The sequence below is a fragment of the Vombatus ursinus genome, unplaced genomic scaffold (genome assembly GCF_900497805.2).
Source record: "Vombatus ursinus unplaced genomic scaffold, bare-nosed wombat genome assembly UNPS02014942.1, whole genome shotgun sequence".
NCBI lineage: Eukaryota > Metazoa > Chordata > Mammalia > Diprotodontia > Vombatidae > Vombatus > Vombatus ursinus.
The window spans coordinates 4680190-4696313 of NW_020954720.1; the positions used below are offsets into that span (position 1 = coordinate 4680190).

General features: G+C 36.9%; 1 protein-coding gene across 16 annotated transcripts in view; it reads right to left on the bottom strand.

Annotated features, from left to right (window-relative positions):
• SCEL (sciellin) overlaps positions 1-10528 on the bottom strand; it is a 149391-nt gene extending 138863 nt beyond the window's left edge. For 7 of the 16 annotated variants that reach the window (XM_027844587.1, XM_027844583.1, XM_027844576.1 and 4 more), the window contains exons 1-3: positions 10374-10526; positions 9711-9768; positions 9104-9159 (exon numbers count right to left, since the gene is read on the bottom strand). The gene's annotated coding sequence lies outside the window, so the exon portion shown is untranslated. Of the gene's footprint in view, positions 1-9103; positions 9160-9710; positions 9769-10373 lie in introns of all 16 variants that reach the window. The other 9 variants (XM_027844579.1, XM_027844588.1, XM_027844582.1 and 6 more) reach the window with 4 other exon arrangements.
• Between the last annotated feature and the right edge of the window lie 5596 nt (positions 10529-16124).

Sequence of the window (16124 nt, forward strand, 5' to 3'; positions counted from 1 at the left end):
CCTGCCTTCTTAAAAGACCATCTGTTTCATGGGATGCTATGGCCCCCAAATTAATTAATTGTTGACCAACCTTCTGGTGATAATTCTCTTCATACTTAGACAGCTAGCTAGGAGTCAGGAGAACCTGAGTTCAAATCCTGCCTCTGATACTGTTAAAATGTGTGACCTAGGATAAATAATGACTTCTCTCAGCCTGTTTAATCATCTTTAAAATGGGAACTCATAACAACACCTACCTCACAGGGTATTTGAAAATAAATAACATATGGAAAGTGCTGCACAAACCTTAAGGTACTATATAAATGTTCATTTTTGTTGTTGTTATTCAGCTTGCATAGTTCTTGGATAGCAGATAAACATCCTCAAACATCCTCACTGGGCTGGTCCTCAGAGCTTTTCTAGCTTGATAGAACCTGTCAGAGCTTGGGCTCCTCCTGCACAGTCTCAAAACTGGGATTTGACATCAGAGTAGAATGTTTTGTTTTTATTTTTGTTTTCATTTATGGAGAAAACTCTATTAGTCTGGATAATAAATTGTTCTCACATAGGAATTTTGGTTTCCTAAATTTTATTTTAAAATTTTCAAACTAAGTATATACCTTTTAACAGGAAATCTAAATTTTAGCTAAGAAGAAAGAAATGGCTTTGATATTCCTCAGAAGCTTAAGTAATAATAATGATAACTGGTATGCAGCATTTTAATATTCATAACATACTTGACATATATTACACTCTCTGAGCCTCAGTTTCCTCATCTGTTGTTAAATGAGGATTTGGGACTTGAAACCTGAGCCTCACAACACTTCAGGGTAGGGAATATCCTTTTTTTACAGAAAAGGAAAATGAGGGCCAGAGAGGTTAGGTGGCTTGCCCATGGACACATAGCTAGTTAACTGTCAGAGGCTAGAACCAAAGGACTAAACACCTAATAGAAACAGATGCCAACACCTATATTTTCAGTATGACAGACTAGAGCCAAGACAGTATTAAAACTGGATCTTCCACCTTCAGAAGCCCAGAGGCCTTAGGGTGAGAACTGAGTGGTAATATTACAACTCCACAACCAGGAGTCTGTGAAGACAGAAAAAAAAAATGACCCAACTGCTGTCATTCATAGACAAAACCCCTCTAACAGGTAATCTCCACCCACAGCCTATGTTATCTTACCCCCACACCCTTGTGAGCCTGCTGGAGTCTAACTTTTGTCTTTAGTTCTCCACTGAAACCATTCTTTAATTCCTGCCTTCTGATATAATCTCTCTTCTCAGTCCCCAATCTTTTCAGCCTTTCCAGTTGCACTCCACACTATCAAGCACCTCCATCTTCTTGAAATTCTCTATGATTTTGGCATCCATGGGCCAGTTCTCTTCAGTTCATAACAAGGCATTCCTTTTGGGATTTTTTTCAGTGGTGACTGTGCTTGAACTGTGGGTGGGTCTTTCTCCTGGGAGAATTCTAACAAATGCTCATTGTTCTATTTGCCCAGCCTTAGTCCCTGCTCCTTTCAGTAGAGTCATTGGGACACTTGGTTTCTACCTGGGCTACCTACCAGCTAAGCACCAACCTTCCTAAACTGTCTGCCTCCCTCTCCACAAAAAGTCAGGGACATAATCTTTCTAATCTCTCCTGAGGATAACTTTTCATTAGTTTTTCATTAGGCTTGACCATTGCAGCTTCCATCCCTCCCTACTATCATCACCCCTTCCCCACACTCTTTAGCAACAGTGTTCATTGAGTAAGAGAGAGAACTATCCTGGCAGAAAGATACAGATCTGAGAGGAGACAAAGAAAGTGAGAGAAAAGTGGGTTTGGAGGAGAAAGTAGAGTAGCAATGGAGGATAGAAGAAAAGATAAGAAAAAAAAGACTAGAAAGGTTAGAGAAAACCTAACTTTGGCTTAGGGATGGAAAGTAGGTGGGATTAGTAGAACAGAAGATCAGTTTACTAATTTATTGCAGCACCAGAAGCTACGATATCTCTAAAGGAGCTCGGTTATGGAGAAGTTGATGGAGCCAAGAAAAATGGATAATCAACAAGGAAAGCACAGATGAGATAGCAGCTTTTAGGAGTATGGGCACCGACACTGGTGTGTTTTAACAGTTTTGGACAGAATTTTGCATTAACCAACTAACTAAAAATTATATTTGAGCCTGAAAATTAAATTACCTACTAAGAGAACAGTTCATACTATATATGTTTTGCAGCCAATGTCCCAAATGACTAATGCTAAATTAGTTTCTTTGTCAGCTGGGAACCAAAGTGAAAAGACATGTTCTGAATGCTCGCCAAAATGCTAATTACTATTCACAACTGGCTGATGTAAACATCAGTCAGTCAAATACCCAACTGCTGATTTCAGTTGGACATTAGCCAATGAATGAGGCTGAGATGTCTGTCTTTGTGAAGAATTTATGTGCCCAAGCTTGGTAGAAATAGATCAGCAAGGCCAAACAAATATAATTTCTAATGATTGTGGGGAAGAACAGAACTAAATACTTGAAACATTTTTAGAATGGATGATACTATTTTTTTTGGGGGGGGGCAGACCTGTGATGCTATCAGTGTAGAGAACTCTCTGGTGTAGAAATCTTATCAGCAATTCCTCTCTACTTATAGTCTTAGAGAATTGCCTTAGAGAAGTTAAGTACTTTGCCAGTGGTCCTACAGTAGGTATCATCAGAGGCAGGTCTTGAACCTCAAGCATTTAAACTCAAAGACTAGCCCTCTATCTACTGTTTCTCATGAGTTTCGATGGCATCATTGTGTGTCATGGTGATAGGACAAGAAAATGAATCTATGAGTACTTGAAATGTGTCACATAAATGCAAAGGGCATGGGAAATAAACAAGAGAAACTAGAAGACAGTAGTTTAGGATTGTATTTATACATATATGGAATAAAAAAGAGGCAATGGAGTGACATTTGTGCTTAGAATGTCAATATAAATGGCTAAAGGTTGTTCAAGAATAATGGTCCCAATGAGGGAAAAAGTGGGGATAGGAAAGGTATTGTTATCTTTTTTGATAAGAGCAAAATCCTAGTTCATAAGATAAGCTAGTTTTTCCTTAAAAGGGAACTAAAGACTTGACATAATTTTCTGATGTGTAAATACAAAAAACAAGGCATGAGGAATTATCTAGCTCCTCCTTCTGGCTTTTGATTTATAAACTAGATGATTCAATGCTGTATTCTCACTGAATATTTTCTCCCTGCCAGGGATTAAGTAAACTTTCTGTTGACTGTCAGATGGTCTATGAATGTCTCCTTTTGTTCCATTCTCATATCTGCAGTATCATACTGGTGTGAATCAGGCCTACCGTAAATTTGTTTTATGTTATTGCCATCATCAATATCAACAAATATTCAAAATGCCTTCTATAAGTAAGGCACTGTGTTAAATATACACTTAGAAGACCAAGAGTCTCAGGGCCAAAACGTAGGATGTGTCTGTTTTTCAATGAAAGGTATGGAGGACAACTATGCCATTTATGGAAAGGGATCTCCAAATAAAAAAGAAAGATAATTGAATAAGACTTTCTTTGGCAAATTCAACAAAGCATCTTAAGGTCAGGGTAGAGTGGCTAGAAAGAGACTTGGGCATACTTTTAAGAACTCCTTTCACTTGTGATTCTATGGAAAAGATGAATTGTGAACACAGATGATTAGTGCAAGGCTCTTATATAAAAGCAAAAGGAAATGTCAGACTTAAATATTACTATGATTTTTACTGCCCATCTAATTCTGGAACAGATTTGTAGTGTTGAAATATAAAAAAGGACAACTAAAGATAAAAACAAAAAAGGTAAAAAGAACAAAGACATATATGCTGAGAGCAGCACTGTCATCACTTCAGATTCATCTTTTACTCTTCCCTCTTCTTCATCTTCCTCCATCCCACAACCAACAAATTTTCAGGTCCTTTTCCATCTGACCACAATATCTCTTGAATCCTTCACCATCTCTCCACTCACATGTGTGTCCTCCATGCTACGTTAAACTCTTATTGCCTCGCCTGGCATGACATTAGAGCATAAAAAGGGTAAGCATGCTAATTTTTAACAAAGAACAAAAAAGGGACAGCCCTAGTCATTACTAATAAACTTAACATCTGTCCTTGTCATGATCCTTGAAGACAGGTCAGGTACCACCTTTTTCTATAAAGCCTATTCTACTCCTGATATGAAAGTGTTCTCTCTTACTTCAAATTTTCCTCAAACACTTTTCTCAGTCCTTATTCTACTTGACTCTTTTTGACATTTTTTCTCCCCTGGCTTCCATGACATTGCATTCTCTTGGTTCTCTTCCTGCCTATCTGCCACCTCCTATCTAGTCTATGTTGCTGGATCACCATGCTGCTCCAATTCATTAAGTATGGTTGTGCCCTAAAGGCTCTATTTGGGTTATTTTCTCATTCTTTCTTTCTTAGTGATCTCATCAACTTCCATACATTAAATTGTCATCTCTATAGTTCTGAATTCTACAGATTCAGTCCTAATCTTACTCCTAAATTTGAATAACCAACTCCCATTTAGATATCTCAACTTGGATGACCCTTAAGTATATAAAATCTAACATGTCTGATATTTCCCCCAATCCCATACCTTCTTCAAAGTTTCCAATTTATGCTGAGGACACCATCATTCTTCTAGTCACACAAGTTTGTAACTTTAGAGTGATCTTCCACTCTTTATCTTCTTAACCTTCCATGTTCAGTCAGTTACCAAGACCTGTCAGTTAGACAACATTTCTCACATCCACATCCCTCCACTTGTATAGCCAATTACTTGTTCAGGCCCTTATCACCTCTCACCTGGGCTATGTCAAAAAAAGCCTTCTAATTGGTATCCCTGTTTCTAATTTCAGCCCTCTACAATTTCTATCCTCCACACAACTACCAAATTGATATTCCTAAAACAAAGATCTATTCATGATACTCTCCCTACTCAAGAAAACTTCAGTGGCTCTCTATTATCTCTAGGATCAAATTTAAAAATCCTCAGCCTGAATTTAAGGCCTTCTAGCTATCTTTCCAGTCCTATTTCATGAGATTCTCCTTCATGCACTCTTCATTCCAGTAAAACTAATCTGCAAACTAACCCATCTATACACAATTCCATCTCTTCCCTCCATGTCTTTGTACAAGGAATCCCCCATGTCTGGTATGTATTTCCTTCTCTTGGAATCCTTAGTTTCCTTAGAAATATGTAGCTCAAATACCTCTTCCTGTGGGAGAACTTTCCTGATTCCCTCCTCATCCCTCAACCTTCTTGTTAGGGTCTTTTCCCACTTGAAATTACCTTATTTATACTTGATATTTACTTATCTGTGTATTGGTTGTATTCTTGCAATCTAATGGAAGCTCCCTGAGGTAAGCGAGTGTTTTGTCACTTAACATAAGACCCTCTACACTCTGAACTTGTTGTTAAGTTGTTTCTGTTCTATACAACTTTGTGACCCCATTTGGGGTTTTCGTAGCAGAGACACTGGAGTGGTTTGCCATTTCCTTCTCCATCTCATTTTACAGATGAAGAAACTGAGGCAAACAGGATTAAGTGACTTTCCCAGGGTCACACAACTAGTAAGTATCTAAAACCAGATTTAAACTCCGGAAGATGAGTCTTCCTGTCTCCAGGCCTAACACTCTCTCCACTGTACCACCTCTACATATGAGGCACTTAATAAATGTTGAGTTAAACTGAACAAGCCTCTCCTTTGCTCTCATCTCTATCATGTTGTTATTGTTCTATGTGTCAGATCCCTTCTTTTTCTCCCAGAAGAAAACAAGTTATTTGAAGATGGACTCTGTGGTAGAAACAACATTCTATGGCCTTATCCCACATAGGCTAAGCTAACTTTTTTCTTAAAAGTTATTGAAACCATACTGAAAGCTTATCTAGCTCAAGAATGGGCAAGGGAAGCGGGAAAAAACAAATAAACAACATTTATTAAGTACCTACTGTGTGTCAGGCACTGTGCTTTATAAATATAAATAATATATATAGCATATTATGATACATATTATTTTATAATTTATTTATTATAATTTATAATATTATTTTATAAATATAAATATAAGTGCTTTATAAATATGTTCTAATTTAATGATAATAATAATTAGTATTTAAATAGTACCTTCTATGTGCCAGGTACTATGCTAAGCACCTTAAAAATATTATCTCAATAATAATAATAGCTAGCATTTATCTAACACCTACTATGTGCCAGGCATTCTGATAAGCACTTTTTGCAAATATTATATCATTTGATCCTTACAACAACCCTGGGAGGAAGAGCTATTATCAACCCTATTTTACAAGTGAGGAAACTGAGGCAGTTAAGTGACTTGCCCAAGAACACACAGCTAACAAATATCTGAGGTGACATTTGAACTCAGATCTTTCTGACTCCAGCCCAGATCATTTGATCCTAATAATAACCCTACAAGAGAGGTACTGTTATTATCTCTATTTTACAGATGAGGAAATTGAGACAGATAAAGTATAAATTATTTGCCCTGGGCAACATAGCTACTAGACGTCTGAGCTCAAATTTGAACTCGAGTCTTTCTGACTCCAGGCTCAGCACTCTATCTACTGGACCTCTTAGGTGGCAGAAGAGAATGAAGGCCATTGCTGTAGCTCCTTAGTGGCCAACAAACAAACATTCAGGGCACAAGAAGTCACCTGGATTATCCCTCGGGTTTCCAACTAACAGACCAATACAGGTACCTGGAATCTCTATCCAATTGACTCAATACCATATCCTCACTGAATATACCCTGCTACTACTAAGTAAACCTCCTTGTGTTACCTCTCAGATGTTCTAAGAGTGTTCCATTTTATTTCAGTCTCAAAATTTAGCTACCAGACAGGCCTGAATCAGGCCATAGCTTTGCTTTTTTCTCTATCCTATATTTATGAGTGCCTTTCACCTAGTGGATACAATAAATGGTTTTTTTAATTTGTTTAATTAAATCCATGGAAGATAAGAATAAAACATTACTTAATCACTCAGCTACCTCATAGAAAATACTGTAAATAATCTAGGAAATAATGTAAATAATCACCAGGGCTCTATGAAAAGTAAATAGTCTGGACCAATTAAATTTCTTTCTAACAATAAGCCCCATGAGACTTGTTGAATAATTTTAGATGTACATTCAAAGGAAATAATTTTCAAAAATCATCACTCTGTAAAACAGTCCATTTTAATATCCTATTTCCTCAAATAACAATAATTTATATAGTGCTTTGATTTTTAGAAAGCAGTTCCTCACAATAACCCTGTGAGTTTGGTACTACAAACATTATTCTCCCCATTTCACAGGTAAGGAAAGGGAAGTCCAGAGGCAATCTACTTGACCAAGATCAGATGGTGAGGAGGGACACAAAACTAGATCTTTTAACAAACAACCAGGTCAAGAGAAATCATCTGGCTTATCCATCAGGTTTCTGACTATCTGAAAGTCTAATGCATTTCTCAGCTGCTCAAAATCTTTTGAAACTTACCCAACCTGCTCCAAGAAGAGAGGCTGAGCCCAAAGTGCCCTTTACAAGCCTGTTCCCCACCTTTCTTTAAGAACTCATGATCACCCCACCCCACCACCATCACGCAGCTTTGGTATGAATAGAATTCTGCTTTTTAAGATTAACAGCTAGACTCATTTAACAGAAGATAAGGGCTCTCTGTTCAGCCACACAAGGAAGTATCATTTCCTCAATATGGTCTCAAAGAGATTTAAAATTAAAATGATTCTTTTATTGACTTCAAGAACTTTAAGTCCAGGCACACTTAACTATTATCTAAGAGTCACCTTATCATAGGATCTAGAGGAACAAAGGATAATAGCAATTATCTCATCTAGTCCTTTCATTTTATAGATAAAAATCTCGGTGAAGATAGGATTCTCAGGCCTAGTAGTCAGTAACGCATATTTCACATAATGGATATTCACCAAACATACCTTCTGACTTAAGGATGGTATTTACATAGATGGATACATGTTTACAATACACATATACACATGTTCTTTATAAGGCCTGTTAGCAAATAACAGCAACAAAATCTAATAATAGTACGTCAACTCTACCCTGAGGAGCTAATTAACTCCTCATACAGCCAAAATCCGGCATGACATTTGGGTTTTTACAATTCAACCACAAAGTGACAAGACCCAATCTACAAGACTCATTTTGAAAGTTAATTTCATTACTTTATAGACTTGCTCCATATGTTGTAGTAACACATTAAGATAACTGAGGCTAAGGAATTTCCGATTTCAACATGATTTATAATTCTTTTCCAGTGGTGGAATGTTGTTTATTTAGAATTATAGAATCAGAGAATGTTAGAGTTAGAAGAGACTTTAAAAGGGAGACCTATCCAAATCCCTCGTTTTATATATGAGAAAGTTAAAGGTAAACATGGTTGTAATGATTTGTCCAAAGCCACACTAAAAAGGAAGTTATGGGCAGAAGTGGAAATAGCACCCAGGTATCCTGATGTCAAGTCAATGTCTTTCTCACTATGTTGCATTTTTGTTACTAAACATTTTCATTTACCATGAGCAAATAACACTGAGAAAGTAATGAGTCTAGACCAAAAGGAATCAAATTGTTATGAGAAAAAAAAGACTAAGGAATCAGGAAACCTGGATCCTGGTCCCAGCTCTGCCACTAATTCATGTATGACTTGGGCAAATCATTTTATCTCCCTACTCTTTATGTTCTCATCTATAAAATGAGAAGGCTGGATAAGAGCATGGTTAAGATCTCTTTCACCTCTAACATTTTATTATTCTATGATTTAACTTGCATAAATAATATAAGAATTCAATCAAAATGGAAAAGCAGCCCAAACCTGGGTAATTTTTCTATATGACAAAAAGATCCAGATGTTTGGAAACATCTAGATGTTTTTACTGACTTGTTATGCTTTTAGTTAAATGTTTGGATTTGTAAAGATCTCTCCTAAAAATGGAGTTCAAAGAAAATCTCACTGAGTAGCATTTAGATATTTTTTAAATACTTGAAGGAATATAGTAAAATATATATAATATATATTACATATAAAATATAGTAAATATCAACCCAAAAATGCCATACCTGCAGGATAGACCACAAATATGGAAGGAAAAAGAAGACAATTTTGATTTCTACACCTTAAAAATAAAAAAAACAAACAAATAAACACAAAAAAACTCCACTTTAATATAAAATTCCAACCATAAACGTCTATCTCTTAAGTTTGGGGCTATTGCAAATGTTTAAAATGCTTTCATTCATTCAAGGACAAGTTATCAAATTCTTTAATAAAACATTGTGATTTGAGCATATATGTCTGGAGATCTTCTCCATGTACTCCAGCAAATACCACAAAATCTCCGAATCTGGTGGTTTTAAGGTTAGTGTACACTGTGCTCCAAGACATCCCCTTTGGAGAACACGTTCCTGCTAGCCAAACACACTTGGACACTCTGGACTTAATTCCTACTATGCTAAGTCAAAATGTTAATGATGGACAAAACCAGGCAGAAGGAAGGAAAATGAACTAACCTACCAAATTAAAAAAAAAAAGACTGTTAAAAATAATTTGCCTATTCATATCAAAGAGCTTCTAAAACTGGTTTTTCAGGACTTGGTTGGGGATATTTCTGTCTTGAAACAAGAAACAGAAGTTGGATGTTGCCCCCCCCCCCCATAAATTAATCACCTGCTAGGTTAGAACTCCGGATTTTATGTGAGGCAGTTGGCACTCCATACAGAAAAATCTGGAGGAAAATGAAAGAAAAAAATCTTTAAGCCACCCCATCGTCACCCCTTAGTCAAGCCTACCAGAGAGACTAATCGTGTACTTTTTTTTTGTTGTTGTTGTTTTTGGCATCCACCTATGACATCTGGATGAGCATCAAATTGCTTAGATCAAGAATAACAAAGCTACCAGTAACTGAACAATACTTGCTTAAATAATTTTACTAAAGTTATCATCTATCAAAACAGAGATTGCTTGTTCAATTATTAAGTATTCAGAATTGAGAAATAAGCTAGTGAGAGCTGGTCTAGCCCTTCCTTTTAAAAGACATGATCCATATTTGCTCAGGATTCCCCAGATGAAATCTCTCACAATAAAAACTGAATAAACTATTTATCATGATACCTAACAACATATGAAGTTGCAAAGAAACTAGGAACAGTATGATCTAAAAAACCACAAGGACTACTAATGGGAAAGAGCTACTCTGTAAAGGCTGGCTTAGTAAACCGGTCAAAACTTAAGTAAAAGGAAAAGTTCATTAGTAAGAGCTCCAGTTTAAGAGAAGGATAAGTGATGCAAGAAATCTATCTCATTTATTTGCACTGGTAGAATTCACCTTACCTCCTTTTAGCAGAGAGCCAGGGCTTCGTAGGTAGATGGTCTGGAGTGGTTCCCCAACCTGAAACTGAGGTGTAGCTAAAGATGACTGGAGGTGGAATCAACCTCTATCTGACTGTTTTAATGAATAGTTTAGAGGCTTCTCCCTCAATGGCTGAGTCACTCAGGGAGGAGGAGGTGAGTAGTGTGAAATAGGGTGCCACCTAGAACAAATAGCAATTCAATTAAAAGCAGCAGAGTCCCTGAAACTTCTATCCCGGGTGAATTCTTTATGCAATTTATGTCCTTATTGTGCCAAAAATTATACCTATCAACACATTTTGTTGATGCCAATGAAATAGTGCAATTGTTCCACTATGTAATTGGGAGAGTATCCAACTATTATTTAAAAAAAAAAAAAACTTAGTTTGGAAAGGCTGTCCATCTTGAAAGGTGATGCATAGGTACAAGAAGGAATCTAGGCACCCTGAAGGAAAAGTGCTCCTTCAGGAGAGAAAAGTTCTAAGAGTGCATGTATTCAGGAGGACAGTCCAGAGATATGTGTTATGCAAATATTGACATATGGAACATTTTGTTATATGGTATCAGGCACGAAGATACCACCTGAACAAAATTTGTTTTCCTGGATAGAAGGAGTGGGGAAGAGAAAATATGAGAATTTGAAATCTCCTACTACAGTTCCTATGAATAAAGAGTGTGAAGAAACAAAGTATTTTAGGTTTTTTTCATGTTTGAGGGAAGTTAAATATTTCATTATTCTTTTATTCTTTTTTCAGAGGGTACCTTGTTAGAGGATAAGAAACAAGTCAGAATGACTAGTGTCTTGGGTGAAGACTACTATAAAATACTCCCTAATGAACATATTTTATAATAACAAACATTTTCTGTCATTCAAGAAGCTTTCCAGACGTTCACCTTTAATAAAAGAAGTCAGTTCTTTAGAGTTTCTGAAATATAAAATCAATGAATTTTAGAGATAGAAGGGGCTTTTGAGATCATTTAGCCATCTTTCTTCATCTGCCACACAATTAACCAAGTTCTACCAGTTAAGCAGGTCTGCTACACAGTACAATTCAACTAGGACTTAGTCAATGATTATAATAATAAGCAGGAAAGTTTAACATTGTAGAACATAGTCATTAACAATATTCAACCAGTATTAGGGGAGCCACCACACCTGCTCTGGGGAATAAAAAGTATTTTTATGCAATAAAACAAAAAAAATCCATAAAATTCTATTATTCAGTATTTCTATGCCACCTGATATATGTGAAGCAAGTTACAAACATATTTACTAGTTATTTCTCACAATGCCATGATGTTGATAGGTCAGTAACATTACAGAGGAAAATAACTGAAAAAGATGTGACACCCCAAATTAGAAAACAAATTAGTAGGAAGGCATAGGATTAGAATTTACCAAACTGAATGCCACTGAAATTTGCATCACTTTATAGGGACAAGAAGAAACTGAAACTAGAGGAGTCTTGAAGGAAACTTTATCCATCATAAAAATATTTTCTTACATATGTGATATATTGTGTGCATTATGTAGAGGTAATGAGGCCCTGTGGACAGAGGGGACAAGGAAAGGCTTTGCTCAGGTGGAGGTTCTAGAGCAGATCTTGAAGAAAACCAGGGGGGTGCCCTGCACCAAAAAAAAAAAAACAAAATTTTAAAAAACCCTAATTTTTTTTTTGAATGCTCAAAAAAGTTTCAAGGCCACTGTACTAAATTTTAGATCTGCGTGATTGGACGATGTTCCTTGATGTATATCTGAAAACATTAATACCAGAGGAAAAAGGGTTCACCTTGCAAGGTGAATATATATAATACACATTATGATTTTGGTGACTGTAGAATCTAATATCTGCATAGAATTGGCAATTGTCTTATTTATATTTCACCTACCAGCATTCCCATCTTCTATCTCTTTGTTTTCTCTAAGCCCCAAATCTAAGAAAACAAATGCCATTTCCAAATACATAACCCAAATTGATATAGCCTATTACTGAAGAAAATGTTAAAAAATATTGGGTTGCATAAAATTAAAGGACCAGGTTAGGGAAGCCTGATCAGTCCATGATTAAGTAGGTAGAATATTCTTGCTTTGACTTCACTCAGGTCTTAAGAAGTGAAGTCTTCTAAACAATGTCTAACTCAAATAGAATCAGAGCCCTGCAGTCACATATTGACTTAGAAAACCTTAAATTAATATTATCTACATCGTATTGTATTTTTATTACATTTCCCAATTACATTTTAATCTGATTCTGGATGAACTTGGGAGATTTTGCAGGGCACTTTTTCCAGTGGGATGAGATTTGAACAGTATAAAGGGATTATTTGAGTGTATCATCTTTGGAATGTTTTTGGAATCTCTCTCTCTTTCTGTCTTTCTGTGTCTCTCTGTGTCTCTGTATCTCTGTGTCTGTCTGTTTGTCTGTCTCTCACTCTAACTCTCTTTTTCAAGTGGGAAGAAAGGATAGATCTGTGATTTCATCAATAAACCTAACAAAACAGATTAGTGCCTTCTCTGTAATTTATAATCTTAGGGAGTTGCCCTGGATTAGGTGACTGTCCTAAGATCACATAACCATTACGTATAGAAGGGATAAGAACTGAACCCAGGTGTTCCTAAGTTCAAAGTCAGCTATCTATTCACTACACCATGTTGCATCTGAAAAAGACTCTCATAAGGAAGTAAGTGATAGATTAGAGCTGGAAAGGATTGTAAAAGTAATCTAGCCAATCCTACTCCCTTCCAATTTTGCAGGTAAGGAAACTGAGTCCTGAAGAAAAGAAATAACTCGCTCAAGATCAGAGATAGTAAATAGGAGACCCAAGAGTCAAATCCAGGGTCTCAACCTAAGTCCAGAATTCTCCCTACACTACACCACCAAGTTCTTAAGAGAACTTCTGAGAAGTATACAATGAAATTCACTTAAAAACCATATATTTATAAATCACTACCACTTCAATATGGCAGCTAGGAGGCACAGTGGGTAGAGTGCTGGGCCTGAAGTCAAGAACACTCATTCAGCCTCAAACACTTACTAGATTTATGACCCTGAGCCAGTCACTTAACCTCAATTGCCTCAATTTCCTCATCTGTAAAATGAGCTGGAGAAGGAAATGTGTCTTTGCCAAGAAACAGAGTCACAAAGAGTCAAATACAGCTAAATAACAACAATCACCCTTTAATAATTCCCAGCAGACCCACAAAACTTTCACTGAAAACCGCAACTAGTGTTAGGTGCATGCCTCATTGCATTCTAATCTACTACATTGTGGAATCTTAAGGACTATTATTTAGAGAGGTAAAGGGCTTCCATTTGCCTGACTTTCCAATGGAGAAAATAAATGTTATGTGAATGTATACACAAAAGAGATATCATTAGGGTGATAATTACAAAGCAGATTTCTCTTTGACCAGGTATAGATGGATGCCAGAATTAATGAAATAGCAGCCAGTGGTGCATGTACTAGCTACATTGTTTAATCTATTTTAATTAAGCTAAAGACATGTGGTTTCATGTGAAGCCCACTGAAGAGGTAGCCAGAGACCTAGTGTGTTCTATTAGCAGCTCCAGCACTGACTCATTAATGGTCCCATGTGAATCACTTAACCTCTCTGGGTCTGTGTGTGTGTTGGTAAAGAGAAGATAATGATGCTTACTGTCTCCTTCCCAACTTTGCAGAGCAGAATAAAAGTGTCATGTTTTTCAAGGCCTGTCCCTGCTCCATCCCACTCCTAGGAAGAAAAGGCTGGAGGCAGGGTCTAAAAAGTTTTCCAGGTTTCCTCTTTGCCCAAGCATATTTGCCCAAGGAAACATATCAAAAAGGCCTGGTTAGAAACAGAGGAGTGTCAGTTTGGAAGAAGGAAACTAGTTCTTGTTCTGTAAAGATGTTTAGTACCCATTTCTCTATTGGAAATTCCATACAGTAGCCTTTAAAGAAGACATTCCCTTCCATTCTCATCATCTACAACTCTTCAACCCAACTCGTGTAAGTTACCTTAGTGCCCTTAGGAACAACATCTAGAGCTTCCTTGCTTGAACCCCTGTCCTTTGATTTTAGCTCTACTCTCTGATTTTCTCACAATTCAATCAGTCTTCTAGTCCATAAGCCTGACTGTTCCCTTAATCTTTAACTTTTCATGATCTAAATCACTGACCCAAAATTGTATAGTCTATATCTAGGCCCTTTGGTTGACTGGTCTTAAGCATTATAGCCAAAGTTATTATAAGCTAAGCCTTTAAGATTGAACCTAATCCAGAGCTCTAGTTTTGGACATTGTTACATATTATAGTCTAGGTGGGTGTGTGAGAGGACCTCATACATGTGTCTTTATTTGTGTTGTCCATCTTAGGCGGTAAAGTCTTAGAAAGCAGAAGTTACATCTTAATAATATCTTCACAATAATTCAATCATGGAATTTCAGAATTGGAAGGGACCTTATTGGCCATTTAAATCAATTCTTACCTAAAAAAAAAAATCCCTTACACATTCTGAGGAGTATTCATTCAGGCTTTAGTTGAAGACCTTAAGTGAGAGAGAACCTGCCACATCCCTTGGCAACCCATTCCATTTTTGTATAGTTTTAATTGCTGGGAAGTTGTTATTGTTGTTATTTTTTTTCCCTACCAAACCTCTTGGTAACTTCTATTCATTAGTCTTAGTTCTGTCCTCTGGGGCAAATTGAACAAGTTTATACCCTCTTCTGTGGGATGGTCCCTTAAATACTTGAAAGTAGTTATGTTAACCCTCTCTTCAAATATATCCTTTTCCAAACTAAACACCCCTAATTCCTCCAACTGCTCCTCATACAGAATATTTGAGGCTCTTGACCTTCCCCTGGAAACTCTGCAGTTTATCAAAGTCCTTCCTAAAGTGTGGTACACACTGCCCCAGCAGGGCATACAATAACTCTGCAGAGGTGGTCTGCCCACAATAAATCTTATTCCTGAATGTTATTCCTCTCTTATGAGGAATACAAGTAGCTTTCTCAACCCCCTCAAAGAAAAAGCCCCTCCCAGGGAAGCTGACTCATTCAGTCTGAGTAAGATCAATAGAAATGACTCAAAGCCCCCTTGCCAGTCAGAAAGTTTGAATTTCCCAGGAGTCTTACCTCCTCCCACTCCTCACTAGCTTGAATCAGCATCAATCCTTAGGTCCTCGGTCTTCCCTCCCTTCCCTCAGCATTTAGTCCTGTTAGACTGATTAAAATACAAAATAAAACACCCTATTAAAAACCCATTCGATTTTATTGATTGGAGAGAGGGGGGTTCTCATTCCCTTGGAGCCTCACCACAGTGCTCAGTTCCTTCCAGGGCCTTGCTGGATGCTCATTTTCACCCAGGGCTCCTCAGACTTATTTCCATCATTCTTCCTGACTTCCCTTCATCTTGTGAATATCTTTCCTCAATAAAGCTAGCCTGCCTTACTATCTTGTTGTAAGCTCCATGTTTCCTTGTACCAGTTTTTTTGGTATTCTGAACTTTTTTAAGCTTGTGTTAAGACATTTCTTAATGCAACCAAAGATCACATTCACTTTTTAGACTTCTATAAGTGACTGCCATAGAACTGTGTGCATAGCGGGATCTCACAAAGCTTTTAACAGATTGAAATGACTACTGATTATAAGTATATTCATGTGATCTCAGGCAGTGGTGTATTCAAAGGAGTCCAATATTGGGGGTCAGAAGGCCTATGTGGAGGTTTATCTATGAAACTGTCAAACAGTCTAAACTA